This window comes from Harpia harpyja, chromosome 2 (assembly GCF_026419915.1).
Source record: "Harpia harpyja isolate bHarHar1 chromosome 2, bHarHar1 primary haplotype, whole genome shotgun sequence".
Lineage (NCBI taxonomy): Eukaryota > Metazoa > Chordata > Aves > Accipitriformes > Accipitridae > Harpia > Harpia harpyja.
This window is the reverse complement of record NC_068941.1, coordinates 21325009-21344030: the sequence shown is the minus strand read 5'-3', so window position 1 is coordinate 21344030 and position 19022 is coordinate 21325009.

Below are 19022 nucleotides of genomic sequence, written 5' to 3'. Positions count from 1 at the left end.
AGGCTCTGCTGCGGCCGAGCGCCATGAGATGTCACGTCTGTGGGAAAGCACAGATACGCAGTGCTGTTGTGCCTGTGGATAGGGCACCAAGTGACCGTGAAGAGCAGCAAGAGCTTTCAGGGCTGGGCCCTTCCTTGTGGGACAAGGAGCCGGACGTTTGCCTTTTCGGCAAGACGCTATGCCGCGGCCGAGCGCCATGAGATGTTGCGTCTGTGGGAAAGCACAGATCCCCAGTGCTGTTGTGCCTGTGGATAGGGCGCCAAGCGTAGCTGAAGAGCAGGAAGAGCTTTCAGGGCTGGGCCCTTCCTTGTGGGAGAAGGAGCCAGACGTTTGCCTTTTCGGCAAGAGGCTCTGCCGCGGCCGAGCGCCATGAGATGTTGCTTCTCTGGGAAAGCACAGATCCCCAGTGCTGTTGTGCCTGTAGATAGGGCGTCAAGTGACCGTGAAGAGCAGCAACAGCTTTCAGGGCTGGGCCCTTCCTTGTGGGAGAAGGAGCCAGAGCTTTGCCTTTTCGGCAAGAGGCTCTGCCGCGGCCGAGCGCCATGAGATGTTGCTTCTCTGGGAAAGCACAGATCCCCAGTGCTGTTGTGCCTGTAGATAGGGCGGCAAGTGACCTTGAAGAGCAGCAAGAGCTTTCAGGGCTGGGCCCTTCCTTTTGGGACAAGGAGACGGACGTTTCCCTTTTCGGCAAGAGGTTCTGCCTCGGCCGAGCGCCATGAGATGTTGTGTCTGTGGGAAAGCACAGATCCCCAGTGCTGTTGTGCCTGTGGATAGCGCGCCAAGCGTAGCTGAAGAGCAGCAAGAGCTTTCAGGGCTGGGCCCTTCCTTGTGGGAGAAGGAGCCAGACGTTTGCCTTTTCGGCAAGAGGCTCTGCCGCGACCGACCGCCATGAGATGTTCCCTCTGCGGGAAAGCACAGATCCCCAGTGCTGTTGTGCCTGTAGATAGGGCTCCAAGTGACCGTGAAGAGCAGCAAGAACTTTCAGGGCTGGGCCCTTCCTTGTGGGACAAGGAGCCGGATGTTTGCCTTTTCGGCAAGAGGCTCTGCCGCGGCCAAGCACCATGAGGTGTCGCGTCTGTGGGAAAGCACAGATCCCCAGTGCTGTTGTGCCTGTAGTTAGGGCGCCAGGGCACCTTGAAGAGCAGCAAGAGCTTTCAGGGCTGGGTCCTTCCTTGTGGGAGAAGGTGCCGGACGTTTGCCTTTTCGGTAAGAGGCTCTGCCGCGGCCGAGCGCCATGAGATGTCGCGTCTGCGGGAAAGCACAAATCCGCAGTGCTGTTGTGCCTGTGGATAGGGCACCAAGTGACCGTGAAGAGCAGCAAGAGCTTTTAGGGCTGGGCCCTTTCTTGTGGGACAAGGAGCCAGACGTTTGCCTTTTCGGCAAGAGGCTCTGCCGCGGCCGAGCGCCATGAGATGTTGCTTCTCTGGGAAAGCACAGATCCCCAGTGCTGTTGTGCCTGTAGATAGGGCAGCAAGTGACTGTGAAGAGCAGCAACAGCTTTCAGGGCTGGGCCCTTCCTTGTGGGAGAAGGAGCCGGACGTTTGCCTTTTCGGCAAGAGGCTCTGCCGCGGCCGAGCGCCATGAGATGTCGCGTCTGCGGGAAAGCACAGATCCCCAGTGCTGTTGTGCCTGTAGATAGGGTGCCAAGCATAGGTGAAGAGCAACAACAGCTTTCAGGGCTGGGCCCTTCCTTGTGGGAGAAGGAGCCGGACGTTTGCCTTTTCGGCAAGAGGCTCTGCCGCGGCCAAGCGCCATGAGATGTCGCGTCTGTGGGAAAGCACAGATCCCCAGTGCTGTTGTGCCTGTGGATAGGGCGCCAAGCATAGCTGAAGAGCAGCAAGAGCTTTCAGGGCTGGGCCCTTCCTTGTGGGAGAAAGAGCCAGATGTTTGCCTTTTCGGCAAGAGGCTCAGCCGCGGTCGAGCGCCATGAGATGTTGCGTCTCTGGGAAAGCACAGATCCCCAGTGCTGTTTTGCCTGTAGATAGGGCGCCAAGTGACCGTGAAGAGCAGCAAGAGCTTTCAGGGCTGGGCCCTTCCTTGTGGGAGAAGGAGCCATAGGTTTGCCTTTTCGGCAAGAGTCTCAGCCGCGTCCGAGCACCATGAGATATTGCGTCTCTGGGAAAGCACAGATCCCCAGTGCTGTTGTGCCTGTAGATAGGGTGCCAGGCGTAGGTGAAGAGCAGCAAGAGCTTTCGGGGCTGGGCCCTTCCTTGTGGGAGAAGGAGAAGGACGTTTGCCTTTTCGGCAAGAAGCTGTGCCGTGGCCGAGCGCCATGAGATGTTGCGTCTCTGGGAAAGCACAGATCCCCAGTGCTGTTGTGCCTGTAGATAGGGCGCCAATGGACCGTGAAGAGCAGCAAGAGCTTTCAGGGCTGGGCCCTTCCTTGTGGGAGAAGGAGCCGGATGTTTGCCTTTTCGGCAAGAGGCTCTGCCGCGGCGGAGCGCCATGAGATGTTGTGTCTCTGGGAAAGCACAGATCCCCAGTGCTGTTGTGCCTGTAGATAGGGCGCCAAGCGTAGGTGAAGAGCAGCAAGAGCTTTCAGGGCTGGGCCCTTCCTTGTGGGACAAGTAGCAGGACGTTTGCCTTTTCGGCAAGAGGCTCTGCCGTGGCCGAGCGCCAAGAGATGTTGCGTCTCTGGGAAAGCACTGATTCCCAGTGCTCTTGTGCCTGTAGATAGGGCGCCAAGCGTAGCTGAAGAGCAGCAAGATCTTTCAGGGCTGGGCCCTTCCTTGTGGGAGAAGGAGCCAGACGTCTGCCTTTTCGGCAATAGGCTCGGCCGCGGCTGAGCGCCATGACATGTCGCGTGTGTGGGAAAGCACAGATCCCCAGTGCTGTTGTGCCTGTGGATAGGGCGCCAAGCGTAGCTGAAGAGCAGGAAGAGTTTTCAGGGCTGGGCCCTTCCTTGTGGGAGAAGGAGCCAGACGTTTGCCTTTTCGGCAAAAGGCTGTGCCGCGGCCGAGCGCCATGAGTTGTTGCGTCTCTGGGAAAGCACAGATCCCCAGTGCTGTTGTGCCTGTAGATAGGGCGGCAAGTGACCATGAAGAGCAGCAACAGCTTTCAGGGCTGGGCCCTTCCTTGTGGGACAAGGAGCTGGACGTTTGCCTTTTGGGCAAGAGGCTCTGCCGCGGCCGAGCGCCATGAGATGTCGCGTCTGCGGGAAAGCACAGATCCCCAGTGCTGTTGTGCCTGTAGATAGGGTGCCAAGCATAGGTGAAGAGCAACAACAGCTTTCAGGGCTGGGCCCTTCCTTGTGGGACAAGGAGCCGGACGTTTGCCTTTTCGGCAAGAGGCTCTGCCGCGGCCGACCGCCATGAGACGTTCCCTCTGCGGATAAGCACAGATCCCCAGTGTTGTTGTGCCTGTAGATAGGGCTCCAAGTGACCGTGAAGAGCAGCAAGAACTTTCAGGTCTGGGCCCTTCCTTGTGGGACAAGGAGCCGGACGTTTGCCTTTTCGGCAAGAGGCTCTGCTGCGGCCGAGCGCCATGAGATGTTGCGTCTGCGGGAAAGCACAGATCCCCAGTGCTGTTGTGCCTGTAGATAGGGTGCCAAGCATAGGTGAAGAGCAGCAAGAGCTTTCAGGGCTGGGCCCTTCCTTGTGGGAGAAGGAGCCGGACGTTTGCCTTTTCGGCAAGAGTCTCAGCCGCGTCCGAGCACCATGAGATATTGCGTCTCTGGGAAAGCACAGATCCCCAGTGCTGTTGTGCCTGTAGATAGGGTGCCAGGCGTAGGTGAAGAGCAGCAAGAGCTTTCGGGGCTGGGCCCTTCCTTGTGGGAGAAGGAGAAGGACGTTTGCCTTTTCGGCAAGAAGCTGTGCCGTGGCCGAGCGCCATGAGATGTTGCGTCTGCGGGAAAGCACAGATCCCCAGTGCTGTTGTGCCTGTAGATAGGGTGCCAAGCATAGGTGAAGAGCAGCAAGAGCTTTCAGGGCTGGGCCCTTCCTTGTGGGAGAAGGAGCCGGACGTTTGCCTTTTCGGCAAGAGGCTCTGCCGAGGCCGAGCGCCATGAGATGTTGCGTCTCTGGGAAAGCACAGATCCCCAGTGCTGTTGTGCCTGTAGATAGGGTGCCAAGCATAGGTGAAGAGCAGCAAGAGCTTTCAGGGCTGCGCCCTTCCTTGTGGGACAAGGAGCCAGAGATTTGCCTTTTCGGCAAGAGGCTCTGCAGCGGCCGAGTGCCATGAGATGTCACGTCTCTGGGAAAGCACAGATCCCCAGTGCTGTTGTGCCTGGGGATAGGGCGCCAGGGAACCATGAAGAGCAGCAAGATCTTTCAGGGCTGGGCCCTTCCTTGTGGGACAAGTAGCTGGACATTTGCCTTTTCGGCAAGAGGCTCTGCCGCAGCCGAGCGCCATGAGATGTTCCCTCTCCGGGAAAGCACAGATCCCCAGTGCTGTTGTGCCTGTAGATAGGGCTCCAAGAGACCGTAAAGAGCAGCAAGAGCTTTCAGGGCTGGGCCCTTCCTTGTGGGAGAAGGAGCCAGACGTCTGCCTTTTCGGCAAGGGGCTCTGCCGCGGCCGAGCGCCATGAGATGTTGCTTCTCTGGGAAAGCACAGATCCTCAGTGCTGTTGTGCCTGTAGTTAGGGCGCCAGGGCCCCTTGAAGAGCAGCAAGAGCTTTCAGGGCTGGGCCCTTCCTTGTGGGAGAAGGAGCCGGACGTTTGCCTTTTGGGCAAGAGGCTCTGCCGCGGCCGAGCGCCATGAGATGTCACGTCTCTGGGAAAGCACAGATCCGCAGTGCTGTTGTGCCTGTAGATAGGGCACCAAGTGACCGTGAAGAGCAGCAAGAGCTTTCAGGGCTGGGCCCTTCCTTGTGGGACAAGGAGCCCGAGCTTTTCCTTTTCGGCAAGAGGCTCTGCCGCGGCCGAGCGTCATGAGATGTTGCGTCTCTGGGAAAGCACAGATCCCCAGTGCTGTTGTGCCTGTAGATAGGGCTCCAAGCATAGCTGAAGAGCAGCAAGAGGTTTCAGGACTGGGCCCTTCCTTTTGGGACAAGGAACCTGACTTTTGCCTTTTCGGCAATAGGCTCTGCCGTGGCCGAGCGCCATGAGATGTCGCGTCTGTGGGAAAGCACAGATCCCGAGTGCTGTGTTGCCTGTAGATAGGGCGCCAAGGGACCGTGAAGAGCAGCAAGAGCTTTCAAGGCTGGGCCCTTCCTTTTGGGACAAGAGCCGGACGTTTGCCTTTTCGGCAAGAGGCTCTGCCACAGCCGAGCGCCATAAGATGTCGCGTCTGTGGGAAAGCACAGATCCCCAGTGCTGTTGTGCCTGTAGATAGGGTGCCAGGCTTAGGTGAAGAGCAACAACAGCTTTAAGGGCTGGGCCCTTCCTTGTGGGACAAGGAGCCAGATGTTTGCCTTTTCGGCAAGAGGCTCTGCCGCGGTCGAGCGCCATGAGATGTCGCGTCTGTGGGAAAGCACAGATCCCCAGTGCTGTTGTGCCTGTAGATAGGGCGCCAGGGCACCGTGAAGAGCAGCAAGAGCTTTCAGGGCTGGGCCCTTCCTTGTGGGACAAGGAGCAAGAGCTTTGCCTTTTCGGCAAGAGGATCTGCCGCGGCCGAGCGCCATGAGATGTCGCATCTGTGGGAAAGCACACATCCCCAGTGCTGTTGTGCCTGTAGATAGGTGCCAAGCATAGGTGAAGAGCAACAACAGCTTTCAGGGCTGGGCCCTTCCTTGTGGGACAAGCAGCCGGACGTTTGCCTTTTCGGCAAGAGGCTCTGCCGCGGCCGAGTGCCATGAGATGTCACGTCTCTGGGAAAGCTCAGATCCCCACTGCTGTTGTGCCTGTAGATAGGGTGCCAAGTGACCGTGAAGAGTAGCAAGAGCTTTCAGGGCTGGGCCCTTCCTTGTGGGAGAAGGAGCGGGAAGTTTGACTTTTCGGCAAGAGGCTCTGCCGCGGCCAAGCGCCATGAGATGTTGCTTCTCTGGGAAAGCACAGATCCCCAGTGCTGTTGTGCCTTTAGATAGGGCGCCAGGGCACCGTGAAGAGCAGCAAGAGCTTTCAGGGCTGGGCCCTTCCTTGTGGGACAAGGAGCCGGACGTTTGCCTTTTCGGCAAGAGGCTCTGCCGCGGCCGAGCGCCATGAGATGTCGCGTCTGCGGGAAAGCACAGATCCCCAGTGCTGTTGTGCCTGTAGATAGGGTGCCAAGCATAGGTGAAGAGCAGCAAGAGCTTTCAGGGCTGGGCCCTTCCTTGTGGGAGAAGGAGCCGGACGTTTGCCTTTTCGGCAAGAGGCTCTGCCGCGGCCGAGCGCCATGAGACGTTCCCTCTGCGGATAAGCACAGATCCCCAGTGTTGTTGTGCCTGTAGATAGGGCGCCAAGTGACCGTGAAGAGCAGCAAGAACTTTCAGGTCTGGGCCCTTCCTTGTGGGACAAGGAGCCGGACGCTTGCCTTTTCGGCAAGAGGCTCTGCCGCGGCCGAGCGCCATGAGATGTTGCGTCTGCGGGAAAGCACAGATCCCCAGTGCTGTTGTGCCTGTAGATAGGGTGCCAAGCATAGGTGAAGAGCAGCAAGAGCTTTCAGGGCTGGGCCCTTCCTTGTGGGAGAAGGAGCCGGACGTTTGCCTTTTCGGCAAGAGGCTCTGCCGAGGCCGAGCGCCATGAGATGTTGCGTCTCTGGGAAAGCACAGATCCCCAGTGCTGTTGTGCCTGTAGATAGGGTGCCAAGCATAGGTGAAGAGCAGCAAGAGCTTTCAGGGCTGCGCCCTTCCTTGTGGGACAAGTAGCCAGAGGTTTGCCTTTTCGGTAAGAGGCTCTGCAGCGGCCGAGTGCCATGAGATGTCACGTCTCTGGGAAAGCACAGATCCCCAGTGCTGTTGTGCCTGGGGATAGGGCGCCAGGGAACCATGAAGAGCAGCAAGATCTTTCAGGGCTGGGCCCTTCCTTGTGGGACAAGTAGCTGGACATTTGCCTTTTCGGCAAGAGGCTCTGCCGCAGCCGAGCGCCATGAGATGTTCCCTCTCCGGGAAAGCACAGATCCCCAGTGCTGTTGTGCCTGTAGATAGGGCTCCAAGAGACCGTAAAGAGCAGCAAGAGCTTTCAGGGCTGGGCCCTTCCTTGTGGGAGAAGGAGCCAGACGTCTGCCTTTTCGGCAAGGGGCTCTGCCGCGGCCGAGCGCCATGAGATGTTGCTTCTCTGGGAAAGCACAGATCCTCAGTGCTGTTGTGCCTGTAGTTAGGGCGCCAGGGCCCCTTGAAGAGCAGCAAGAGCTTTCAGGGCTGGGCCCTTCCTTGTGGGAGAAGGAGCCGGACGTTTGCCTTTTGGGCAAGAGGCTCTGCCGCGGCCGAGCGCCATGAGATGTCACGTCTCTGGGAAAGCACAGATCCGCAGTGCTGTTGTGCCTGTGGATAGGGCACCAAGTGACCGTGAAGAGCAGCAAGAGCTTTCAGGGCTGGGCCCTTCCTTGTGGGACAAGGAGCCCGAGCTTTTCCTTTTCGGCAAGAGGCTCTGCCGCGGCCGAGCGTCATGAGATGTTGCGTCTCTGGGAAAGCACAGATCCCCAGTGCTGTTGTGCCTGTAGATAGGGCTCCAAGCATAGCTGAAGAGCAGCAAGATTTTTCAGGGCTGGGCCCTTCCTTGTGGGACAAGGAGCTGGAAGTTTGCCTTTTCGGCAAGAGGCTCTGCCGCGGCTGAGCTTCATGAGATGTTGCGTCTCTGGAAAAGCACAGATCCCCAGTGCTGTTGTGCCTGTAGATAGTGCTCCAAGGGACTATGGAGAGCAGCAAGAGGTTTCAGGACTGGGCCCTTCCTTTTGGGACAAGGAACCTGACTTTTGCCTTTTCGGCAATAGGCTCTGCCGTGGCCGAGCGCCATGAGATGTCGCGTCTGTGGGAAAGCACAGATCCCCAGTGCTGTGTTGCCTGTAGATAGGGCGCCAAGGGACCGTGAAGAGCAGCAAGAGCTTTCAAGGCTGGGCCCTTCCTTTTGGGACAAGAGCCGGACGTTTGCCTTTTCGGCAAGAGGCTCTGCCACAGCCGAGCGCCATAAGATGTCGCGTCTGTGGGAAAGCATAGATCCCCAGTGCTGTTGTGCCTGTAGATAGGGTGCCAGGCTTAGGTGAAGAGCAACAACAGCTTTCAGGGCTGGGCCCTTCCTTGTGGGACAAGGAGCCAGATGTTTGCCTTTTCGGCAAGAGGCTCTGCCGCGGTCGAGCGCCATGAGATGTCGCGTCTGTGGGAAAGCACAGATCCCCAGTGCTGTTGTGCCTGTAGATAGGGCGCCAGGGCACCGTGAAGAGCAGGAAGAGCTTTCAGGGCTGGGCCCTTCCTTGTGGGACAAGGAGCAAGAGCTTTGCCTTTTCGGCAAGAGGATCTGCCGCGGCCGAGCGCCATGAGATGTCGCGTCTGTGGGAAAGCACACATCCCCAGTGCTGTTGTGCCTGTAGATAGGTGCCAAGCATAGGTGAAGAGCAACAACAGCTTTCAGGGCTGGGCCCTTCCTTGTGGGACAAGCAGCCGGACGTTTGCCTTTTCGGCAAGAGGCTCTGCCGCGGCCGAGTGCCATGAGATGTCACGTCTCTGGGAAAGCACAGATCCCCAGTGCTGTTGTGCCTGTAGATAGGGCTCCAAGTGACCGTGAAGAGAAGCAAGAGCTTTCAGGGCTGGGCCCTTCCTTGTGGGAGAAGGAGCGGGAAGTTTGTCTTTTTGGCAAGAGGCTCTGCCGCGGCCAAGCGCCATGAGATGTTGCTTCTCTGGGAAAGCACAGATCCCCAGTGCTGTTGTGCCTGTAGATAGGGCGCCAGGGCACCGTGAAGAGCAGCAAGAGCTTTCAGGGCTGGGCCCTTCCTTGTGGGACAAGGAGCCGGACGTTTGCCTTTTCGTCAAGAGGCTCTGCCGCGGCTGAGCACCATGAGATGTTGCGTCTCTGGGAAAGCACAGATCCCCAGTGCTGTTGTGCCTGTAGATAGGGCACCAGGGAACCGTGAAGAGCATCAAGAGCTTTCAGGGCTGGGCCCTTCCTTGTGGGAGAAGGAGCCGGACGTTTGCCTTTTCGGCAAGAGGCTGTGCTGCGGCCGAACGCCATGAGATGTTCCCTCTCCGGGAAAGCACAGATCCCCAGTGCTGTTGTGCCTGTAGATAGGGCGCCAAGGGACCGTGAATAGCAACAAGAGCTTTCAAGGCTGGGACCTTCCTTGTGGGAGAAGGAGCCGGACGTTTGCCTTTTCGGCAAGAGGCTCTGCCGTGGCCAAGCGCCATGAGATGTCGCGTCTGTGGGAAAGCACAGATCCCCAGTGCTGTTGTGCCTGTAGATAGGGTGCCAAGCGTAGGTGAAGAGCAACAACAGCTTTCAGGGCTGGGCCCTTCCTTTTGGGACAAGGAGCCGGACGTTTGCCTTTTCGTCAAGGGCCTCTGCAGCGGCCGAGTGCCATGAGATGTTGCGTCTGTGGGAAAGCACAGATCCCCAGTGCTGTTGTGCCTGTAGATTGGTCGCCAGGGAACCGTGAAGAGCAGCAAGAGCTTTCAGGGCTGGGCCCTTCCTTGTGGGACAAGGAGCTGGACGTTTGCCTTTTCGGCAAGAGGCTCTGCCGCGGCCGAGCGCCATGTGATGTTGCTTCTTTAGGAAAGCACAGATCCCCACTGCTGTTGTGCCTGTAGATAGGGCGCCAAGTGACCGTGAAGAGCAGCAAGAGCTTTCAGGGCTGGGCCCTTCCTTGTGGGAGAAGGAGCCGGACGTTTGCCTTTTCGGCAAGAGGCTCTGCCGCGGCCGAGCGCCATGAGATGTCGCGTCTGTGGGAAAGCACAGATCCCCAGTGCTGTTGTGCCTGTAGATAGGGTGCCAAGCATAGGTGAAGAGCAGCAAGAGCTTTCAGGGCTGGGACCTTCCTTGTGGGAGAAGGAGCCGGACGTTTGCCTTTTCGGCAAGAGGCTGTGCCGCGGCCGAGCGCCATGAGATGTCGCATCTGTGGGAAAGCACAGATCCCCAGTGCTGTTGTGCCTGTAGATAGGACGCTAAGCGTAGGTGAAGAGCAGCAAGAGCTTTCAGGGCTGGGCCCTTCCTTGTGGGAGAAGGAGCCGGATGTTTGCCTTTTCGGCAAGAGGCTCTGCCGCGGCCGAGCGCCATGAGATGTCGCGTCTCTGGGAAAGCACAGATGCCCAGTGCTGTTGTGCCTGTAGATAGGGCGCCAAGTGACCGTGAAGAGCAGCAAGAGCTTTCAGGGCTGGGCCCTTCCTTGTGGGAGAAGGAGCCGGACGTTTGCCTTTTCGGCAAGAGGCTCTGCCGCGGCCGAGCACCATGAGATGTTGCGTGTCTGGAAAGCACAGATCCCCAGTGCTGTTGTGCCTGTAGATAGGGCGCCAAGGAACCGTGAAGAGCAGCAAGAGCTTTCAGGGCTGGGCCCTTCCTTGTGGGACAACGAGCCATAGGTTTGCCTTTTCGGCAAGAGCCTGTGCCGCGGCCGAGCGTCATGAGACGTTGCGTCTCTGGGAAAGCACAGATCCCCAGTGCTGTTGTGCCTGTGGATAGGGCTCCAAGTGACTGTGAAGAGCAGCAAGAGCTTTCAGGGCTGGGCCCTTCCTTGTGGGAGAAGGAGCCAGACGTTTGCCTTTTCGGCAAGAGGCGCTGCCGCGGCCGAGGGCCATGAGATGTTGCGTCTCTGGGAAAGCACAGATCCCCAGTGCTGTTGTGCCTGTAGATAGGGCACCAAAGGACGGTGAAGAGCAGCAAGAGCTTTCAGGGCTGGGCCCTTCCTTGTGGGAGAACGAGCCAGACGTCTGCCTTTTCGGCAAGAGGCTCTGCCGCGGTCGAGCGCCATGAGATGTCGCGTCTGTGGGAAAGCACAGATCCCCAGTGCTGTTGTGCCTGTAGATAGGGCGCCAGGGCACCGTGAAGAGCAGCAAGAGCTTTCAGGGCTGGGCCCTTCCTTGTGGGACAAGGAGCAAGAGCTTTGCCTTTTCGGCAAGAGGATCTGCCGCGGCCGAGCGCCATGAGATGTCGCGTCTGTGGGAAAGCACACATCCCCAGTGCTGTTGTGCCTGTAGATAGGTGCCAAGCGTAGGTGAAGAGCAGGAAGAGCTTTCAGGGCTGGGCCCTTCCTTGTGGGAGAAGGAGCCGGACGTTTGCCTTTTCGGCAAGAGGCTCTGCCGCGGCCGAGAGCCATGAGATGTTACCTCTCCTGGAAAGCACAGATCCCCAGTGCTGTTGTGCCTGTAGATAGGGTGCCAAGTGACCGTGAAGAGCAGCAAGAGCTTTCAGGGCTGGGCCCTTCCTTGTGGGACAACGAGCCATAGGTTTGCCTTTTCGGCAAGAGCCTGTGCCGCGGCCGAGCGTCATGAGATGTTGCGTCTCTGGGAAAGCACAGATCCCCAGTGCTGTTGTGCCTGTGGATAGGGCGCCAAGTGACCGTGAAGAGCAGCAACAGCTTTCAGGGCTGGGCCCTTCCTTGTGGGAGAAGGAGCCAGACGTTTGCCTTTTCGGCAAGAGGCTCTGCCGCGGCCGAGCGCCAAGAGATGTTGCGTCTCTGGGAAAGCACAGATCCCCAGTGCTGTTGTGCCTGTAGATAGGGCACCAAGGGACCATGAAGAGCAGCAAGAGCTTTCAGGGCTGGGCCCTTCCTTGTGGGAGAAGGAGCCGGACGTTTGCCTTTTCGGCAAGAGGCTCTGCCACGGCCGAGCGCCATGAGATGTCGCGTCTGTGGGAAAGCACAGATCCCCAGTGCTGTTGTGCCTGTAGATAGGGCACCAAAGGACAGTGAAGAGCAGCAAGAGCTTTCAGGGCTGGGCCCTTCCTTGTGGGAGAACGAGCAAGACGTCTGCCTTTTCGGCAAGAGGCTGTGCCGCGGCCGAGCGCCATGAGATGTTACCTCTCCGGGAAAGCACAGATCCCCAGTGCTGTTGTGCCTGTAGATAGGGTGCCAAGCATAGGTGAAGAGCAACAACAGCTTTCAGGGCTGGGCCCTTCCTTGTGGGAGAAGGAGCTGGACGTTTGCATTTTCGGCAAGAGGCTGTGCCGCGGCCGAGCGCCATGAGATTTTGCGTCTCTGGGAAAGCACAGATCCCCAGTGCTGTTGTGCCTGTAAATAGGGTGCCAAGCATAGGTAAAGAGCAGCAGGAGCTTTCAGGGCTGGGCCCTTCCTTGTGGGAGAAGGAGCCGGACGTTTGCCTTTTCGGCAAGAGGCTCTGTCGCGAACAAGCGTCATGAGATGTTCCCTCTCCGGGAAAGCACAGATCCCCACTGCTGTTGTGCCTGTAGATAGGGCGCCAGGGCACCGTGAAGAGCAGCAAGAGCTTTCAGGGCTGGGCCCTTCCTTGTGGGAGAAGGAGCCAGACGTTTGCCTTTTCGGCAAGAGGCTGTGCAGCGGCCGAGCGCCATGAGATGTTGCGTCTCTGGGAAAGCACAGATCCCCAGTGGTGTTGTGCCTTTAGGTAGTGTGCCAAGCATAGGTGAAGAGCAGCAAGAGCTTTCAGGGCTGGGCCCTTACTTGTGGGACAAGGAGGCGGACGTTTGACTTTTCGGCAAGAGGCTGTGCCGCGGCCGAGCACCATGAGGTGTTGCGTCTCTGGGAAAGCACAGATCCCCAGTGCTGTTGTGCCTGTAGATAGGGCGCCAAGTGACCGTGAAGAGCAGCAAGAGCTTTCAGGGCTGGGCCCTTCCTTGTGGGAGAAGGAGCCGGACGTTTGCATTTTCGGCAAGAGGCTGTGCCGCGGCCGAGCGCCATGAGATGTCGCGTCTGTGTAAAAGCACACATCCCCAGTGCTGTTGTGCCTGTAGATAGGACGCTAAGTGTAGGTGAAGAGCAGCAAGAGCTTTCAGGGCTGGGCGCTTCCTTGTGGGAGAAGGAGCCGGATGTTTGCCTTTTCGGCAAGAGGCTCTGCCGCGGCCGAGCGCCATGAGATGTTGCGTCTCTGGGAAAGCACAGATCACCAGTGCTGTTGTGCCTGTAGATAGGGCGCCAAGGGACCGTGAAGAGCAGCAACAGCTTTCAGGGCTGGGCCCTTCCTTGTGGGACAAGGAGCCGGACGTTTGCCTTTTCGGCAAGAGGCTCTGCCGCGGCCGAGCACCATGAGATGTTGCGTCTCTGGGAAAGCACAGATCCCCAGTGCTGTTGTGCCTGTAGATAGGGCGCCAAGTGACCATGAAGAGCAGCAAGAGCTTTCAGGGCTGGGCCCTTCCTTGTGGGAGAAGGAGCCGGACGTTTGCCTTTTCGGCAAGAGGCTGTGCCGCGGCCGAACGCCATGAGATGTTGCGTCTGTGGGAAAGCACAGATCCCCAGTGCTGTTGTGCCTGTAGATAGGGCGTCAAGGGACCGTGAAGAGCAGCAACAGCTTTCAGGGCTGGGCCCTTCCTAGTGGGAGAACGAGCCATAGGTTTGCCTTTTCGGCAAGAGGCTCTGCCGCTGCCGAGCGTCATGAGATGTTGCGTCTCTGGGAAAGCACAGATCCCCAGTGCTGTTGTGCCTGTGGATAGGGCGCCAAGTGACCGTGAAGAGCAGCAACAGCTTTCAGGGCTGGGCCCTTCCTTGTGGGAGAAGGAGCAATAATTTTTCCTGTTCGGCAAGAGGATCTGCCGCGGCGAGCGTCATGAGATGTTGCGTCTGTGGGAAAGCACACATCCCCAGTGCTGTTGTGCCTGTAGATAGGGCACGAAGGGACCGTGAAGAGCAGCAAGAGCTTTCAGGGCTGGGCCCTTCCTTGTGGGACAAGGAGCCAGAGGTTTGCCTTTTCGGCAAGAGGCTCTGTCATGGCCGAGCGCCATGAGATGTTCCCTCTCCGGGAAAGCACAGATCCCCAGTGCTGTTGTGCCTGTAGATAGGGCGTCAAGGTACCGTGAAGAGCAGCAACAGCTTTCAGGGCTGGGCTCGTCCTTGTTGGAGAACGAGCCATAGGTTTGCCTTTTCGGAAAGAGGCTCTGCCGCGGCCGAGCGTCATGAGATGTTGCGTCTCTGGGAAAGCACAGATCCCCAGTGCTGTTGTGCCTGTGGATAGGGCACCAAGTGACCGTGAAGAGCAGCAAGAGCTTTCAGGGCTGGGCCCTTCCTTGTGGGAGAAGGAGCCGGACGTTTGCCTTTTCGGCAAGAGGCTCTGCCGCGGCCGAGCGCCATGAGATGTTGCGTCTCTGGGAAAGCACAGATCCCCAGTGCTGTTGTGCCTGTAGATAGGGCGCCAGGGCACCGTGAAGAGCAACAACAGCTTTCAGGGCTGGGCCCTTCCTTGTGGGAGAAGGAGCCGGACGTTTGCCTTTTCGGCAAGAGGCTGTGCCGCGGCCGAGCGCCATGAGATGTTGCGTCTCTGGGAAAGCACAGATCCCCAGTGCTGTTGTGCCTGTAGATACGGTGCCAAGCATAGGTGAAGAGCAGCAAGAGCTTTCAGGGCTGGGCCCTTCCTTGTTGGAGAAGGAGCCATAGGTTTGCCTTTCGGAAAGAGGCTCTGCCGCGGCCGAGCGCCTTGAGATGTCGCATCTGTGGGAAAGCACAGATCCCCAGTGCTGTTGTGCCTGTGGATAGGGCGCCAAGCATAGGTGAAGAGCAGCAAGAGCTTTCAGGGCTGGGCCCTTCCTTGTGGGAGAAGGAGCTGGGCGTTTGCCTTTTCGGCAAGAGGCTGTGCCACGGCCGAGCGCCATGAGATGTTGCGTCTCTGGGAAAGCATAGATCCCCACTGCTGTTGTGCCTGTAGATAGGGCACCAAGGGACCGTGAAGAGCAGCAAGATTTTTCAGGGCTGGGCCCTTCCTTGTGGGAGAAGAAGCCGGATGTTTGCCTTTTCAGCAAGAGGCTCTGCCGCGGCCGAGGGCCATGAGATGTTCCCTTTCCGGGAAAGCACAGATCCCCAGTGCTGTTGTGCCTGTAGATAGGGTGCCAAGCATAGGTGAAGAGCAACAACAGCTTTCAGGGCTGGGCCCTTCCTTGTGGGAGAAGGAGCCGAACGTTTGCCTTTTCGGCAAGAGGCTCTGCCGCGGCCGAGCGCCATGACATGTTGCGTCTTTGGGAAAGCACAGATCCCCAGTGCTGTTTTGCCTGTAGATAGGGCGCCAAGTGACCGTGAAGAGCAGCAAGAGCTTTCAGGGCTGGGCCGTTCCTTGTGGGACAAGGAGCCGGACGTTTGCCTTTTCGGCAAGAGGCTGTGCCACGGCCGAGCGCCATGAGATGTTGTGTCTCTGGGAAAGCACAGATCCCCAGTGCTGTTTTGCCTGTAGATAGGGCTCCAAGTGACCGTGAAGAGCAACAACAGCTTTCAGGGCTGGGCCTTTCCTTGTGGGACAAGCAGCCGGACGTTTGCCTTTTCGGCAAGAGGCTCTGCCAAGGCCGAGCGCCATGAGATGTCGCGTCTGTGGGAAAGCACACATCCCCAGTGCTGTTGTGCCTGTAGATAGGGAGCCAAGGGACCGTGAAGAGCAGCAAGAGCTTTCAGGGCTGGGCCCTTCCTTGTGGGAGAAGGAGCCGGACGTTTGCCTTTTCAGCAAGAGGGTCTGCCGCGGCCAAGCGCCTTGACATGTCGCGTCTGTGAGAAAGCACAGATCCCCAGTGCTGTTGTGCCTGTAGATAGGGCGCCAAGTGACCGTGAAGAGCAACAAGAGCTTTCAGGGCTGGGCCCTTCCTTGTGGGAGAAGGAGCCGGACGTTTGCCTTTTCGGCAAGAGGCTGTGCCGCCACCAAGCGCCATGAGATGTTGCGTCTCTGGGAAAGCACAGATCCCCAGTGCTGTTGTGCCTGTAGATAGGGCGTCAAGGGACCGTGAAGAGCAGCAAGAGCTTTCAGGGCTGGGCCCTTCCTTGTGGGAGAACGAGCCATAGGTTTGCCTTTTCGGCAAGAGGCTCTGCCGCTGCCGAGCGTCATGAGATCTTGCGTCTCTGGGAAAGCACAGATCCCCAGTGCTGTTGTGCCTGTGGATAGGGCGCCAAGTGACCGTGAAGAGCAGCAACAGCTTTCAGGGCTGGGCCCTTCCTTGTGGGAGAAGGAGCAATAATTTTTCCTGTTCGGCAAGAGGCTCTGCCGCGGCGAGCGTCATGAGATGTTGCGTCTGTGGGAAAGCACAGATCCCCAGTGCTCTTGTGCCTGTAGATAGGGCACGAAGGGACCGTGAAGAGCAGCAAGAGCTTTCAGGGCTGGGCTCTTCCTTGTGGGAGAAGGAGCCGGATGTTTGCCTTTTCGGCAAGAGACTGTGCCGCGGTCGAGCGCCATGAGATGTTGCGTCTCTGGGAAAGCACAGATGCCCAGTGCTGTTGTGCCTGTAGATAGGGCGCTAAGCATAGGTGAAGAGCAGCAAGAGCTTTCAGGGCTGGGCCCTTCCTTGTGGGACAAGGAGCCAGAGGTTTGCCTTTTCGGCAAGAGGCTCTGTCATGGCCGAGCGCCATGAGATGTTCCCTCTCCGGGAAAGCACAGATCCCCAGTGCTGTTGTGCCTGTAGATAGGGCGTCAAGGTACCGTGAAGAGCAGCAACAGCTTTCAGGGCTGGGCTCGTCCTTGTGGGAGAACGAGCCATAGGTTTGCCTTTTCGGAAAGAGGCTCTGCCGCGGCCGAGCGTCATGAGATGTTGCGTCTCTGGGAAAGCACAGATCCCCAGTGCTGTTGTGCCTGTGGATAGGGCACCAAGTGACCGTGAAGAGCAGCAAGAGCTTTCAGGGCTGGGCCCTTCCTTGTGGGAGAAGGAGCCGGACGTTTGCCTTTTCGGCAAGAGGCTCTGCCGCGGCCGAGCGCCATGAGATGTTGCGTCTCTGGGAAAGCACAGATCCCCAGTGCTGTTGTGCCTGTAGATAGGGCGCCAGGGCACCGTGAAGAGCAACAACAGCTTTCAGGGCTGGGCCCTTCCTTGTGGGAGAAGGAGCCGGACGTTTGCCTTTTCGGCAAGAGGCTGTGCCGCGGCCGAGCGCCATGAGATGTTGCGTCTCTGGGAAAGCACAGATCCCCAGTGCTGTTGTGCCTGTAGATACGGTGCCAAGCATAGGTGAAGAGCAGCAAGAGCTTTCAGGGCTGGGCCCTTCCTTGTTGGAGAAGGAGCCATAGGTTTGCCTTTTCGGAAAGAGGCTCTGCCGCGGCCGAGCGCCTTGAGATGTCGCATCTGTGGGAAAGCACAGATCCCCAGTGCTGTTGTGCCTGTGGATAGGGCGCCAAGTGACCGTGAAGAGCAGCAAGAGCTTTCAGGGCTGGGCCCTTCCTTGTGGGAGAAGGAGCTGGGCGTTTGCCTTTTCGGCAAGAGGCTGTGCCACGGCCGATGGCCATGAGATGTTGCGTCTCTGGGAAAGCATAGATCCCCACTGCTGTTGTGCCTGTAGATAGGGCACCAAGGGACCGTGAAGAGCAGCAAGATTTTTCAGGGCTGGGCCCTTCCTTGTGGGAGAAGAAGCCGGATGTTTGCCTTTTCAGCAAGAGGCTCTGCCGCGGCCGAGGGCCATGAGATGTTCCCTTTCCGGGAAAGCACAGATCCCCAGTGCTGTTGTGCCTGTAGATAGGGTGCCAAGCATAGGTGAAGAGCAACAACAGCTTTCAGGGCTGGGCCCTTCCTTGTGGGAGAAGGAGCCGAACGTTTGCCTTTTCGGCAAGAGGCTCTGCCGCGGCCGAGCGCCATGACATGTTGCGTCTCTGGGAAAGCACAGATCCCCAGTGCTGTTTTGCCTGTAGATAGGGCGCCAAGTGACCGTGAAGAGCAACAACAGCTTTCAGGGCTGGGCCCTTCCTTGTGGGACAAGCAGCCGGACGTTTGCCTTTTCGGCAAGAGGCTCTGCCAAGGCCGAGCGCCATGAGATGTCGCGTCTGTGGGAAAGCACACATCCCCAGTGCTGTTGTGCCTGTAGATAGGGCACCAAGGGACCGTGAAGAGCAGCAAGAGCTTTCAGGGCTGGGCCCTTCCTTGTGGGAGAAGGAGCCGGACGTTTGCCTTTTCAGCAAGAGGGTCTGCCGTGGCCAAGCGCCTTGACATGTCGCGTCTGTGAGAAAGCACAGATCCCCAGTGCTGTTGTGCCTGTAGATAGGGCGCCAAGTGACCGTGAAGAGCAACAAGAGCTTTCAGGGCTGGGCCCTTCCTTGTGGGAGAAGGAGCCGGACGTTTGCCTTTTCGGCAAGAGGCTGTTCCGCGGCCGAGCACCATGAGATGTTGCGTCTCTGCGTAAGCACAGATCCCCAGTGCTGTTGTGCCTGTAGATAGGGCGCAAGGGCACCGTGAAGAGCAGCAAGAGCTTAAAGGGCTGGGCCCTTCCTTGTGGGAGAAGGAGCCGGACGTTTGCCTTTTCAGCAAGAGGCTCTGCCGCGGCCGAGCGCCATGAAATGTTGCGTCTCTGGGAAAGCACAGATCCCCAGTGCTGTTGTGCCTCTAGATACGGCGCCAAGCGTAGGTGAAGAGCAGCAAGAGCTTTCAGGGCTGGGCCCTTCCTTGTGGGAGAATGAGCCGGACGTTTGCCTGTTCGGCAAGAGGCTGTGTCGCGTCCGAGCGCCATGAGATGTTCCCTCTCTGGGAAACCACGGATCCCCAGTGCTGTTGTGCCTGTGGATAGGGCACCAAGTGACCGTGAAGAGCAGCAACAGCTTTCAGGGCTGGGCCCTTTCTTGTGGAAGAAGGAGCCAGATGTTTGCCTTTTCAGCAAGCGGCTCTGCCGCGGCCGAGGGCCATGAGATGTTCCCTCTCCGGGAAAGCACAGATCCCAAATGCTGTTTTGCCTGTAGATAGGGCGCCAAGTGACCGTGAAGAGCAGCAAGAGCTTTCAGGGCTGGGCCCTTCCTTGTGGGACAATGAGCCGGACGTTTGCCTTTTCGGCAAGAGGCTGTGCCGCGGCCAAGCGCCATGAGATGTTGCGTCTCTGGGAAAGCACAGATCCACAGTGCTGTTGTGCCTGTAGATAGGTCACCAAGGGACCGTGAAGAGCAGCAAGAGCTTTCAGGGCTGGGCCCTTCCTTGCGGGACAATGAGCCGTACGTTTGCATTTTCGGCAAGAGGCTGTGCCACGGCCGAGCGCCATGAGATGTCGCGTCTGTGTGAAAGCACACATCCCCAGTGCTGTTGTGCCTGTAGATAGGACGCTAAGCGTAGGTGAAGAGCAGCAAGAGCTTTCAGGGCTGGGCGCTTCCTTGTGGGAGAAGGAGCCGGATGTTTGCCTTTTCGGCAAGA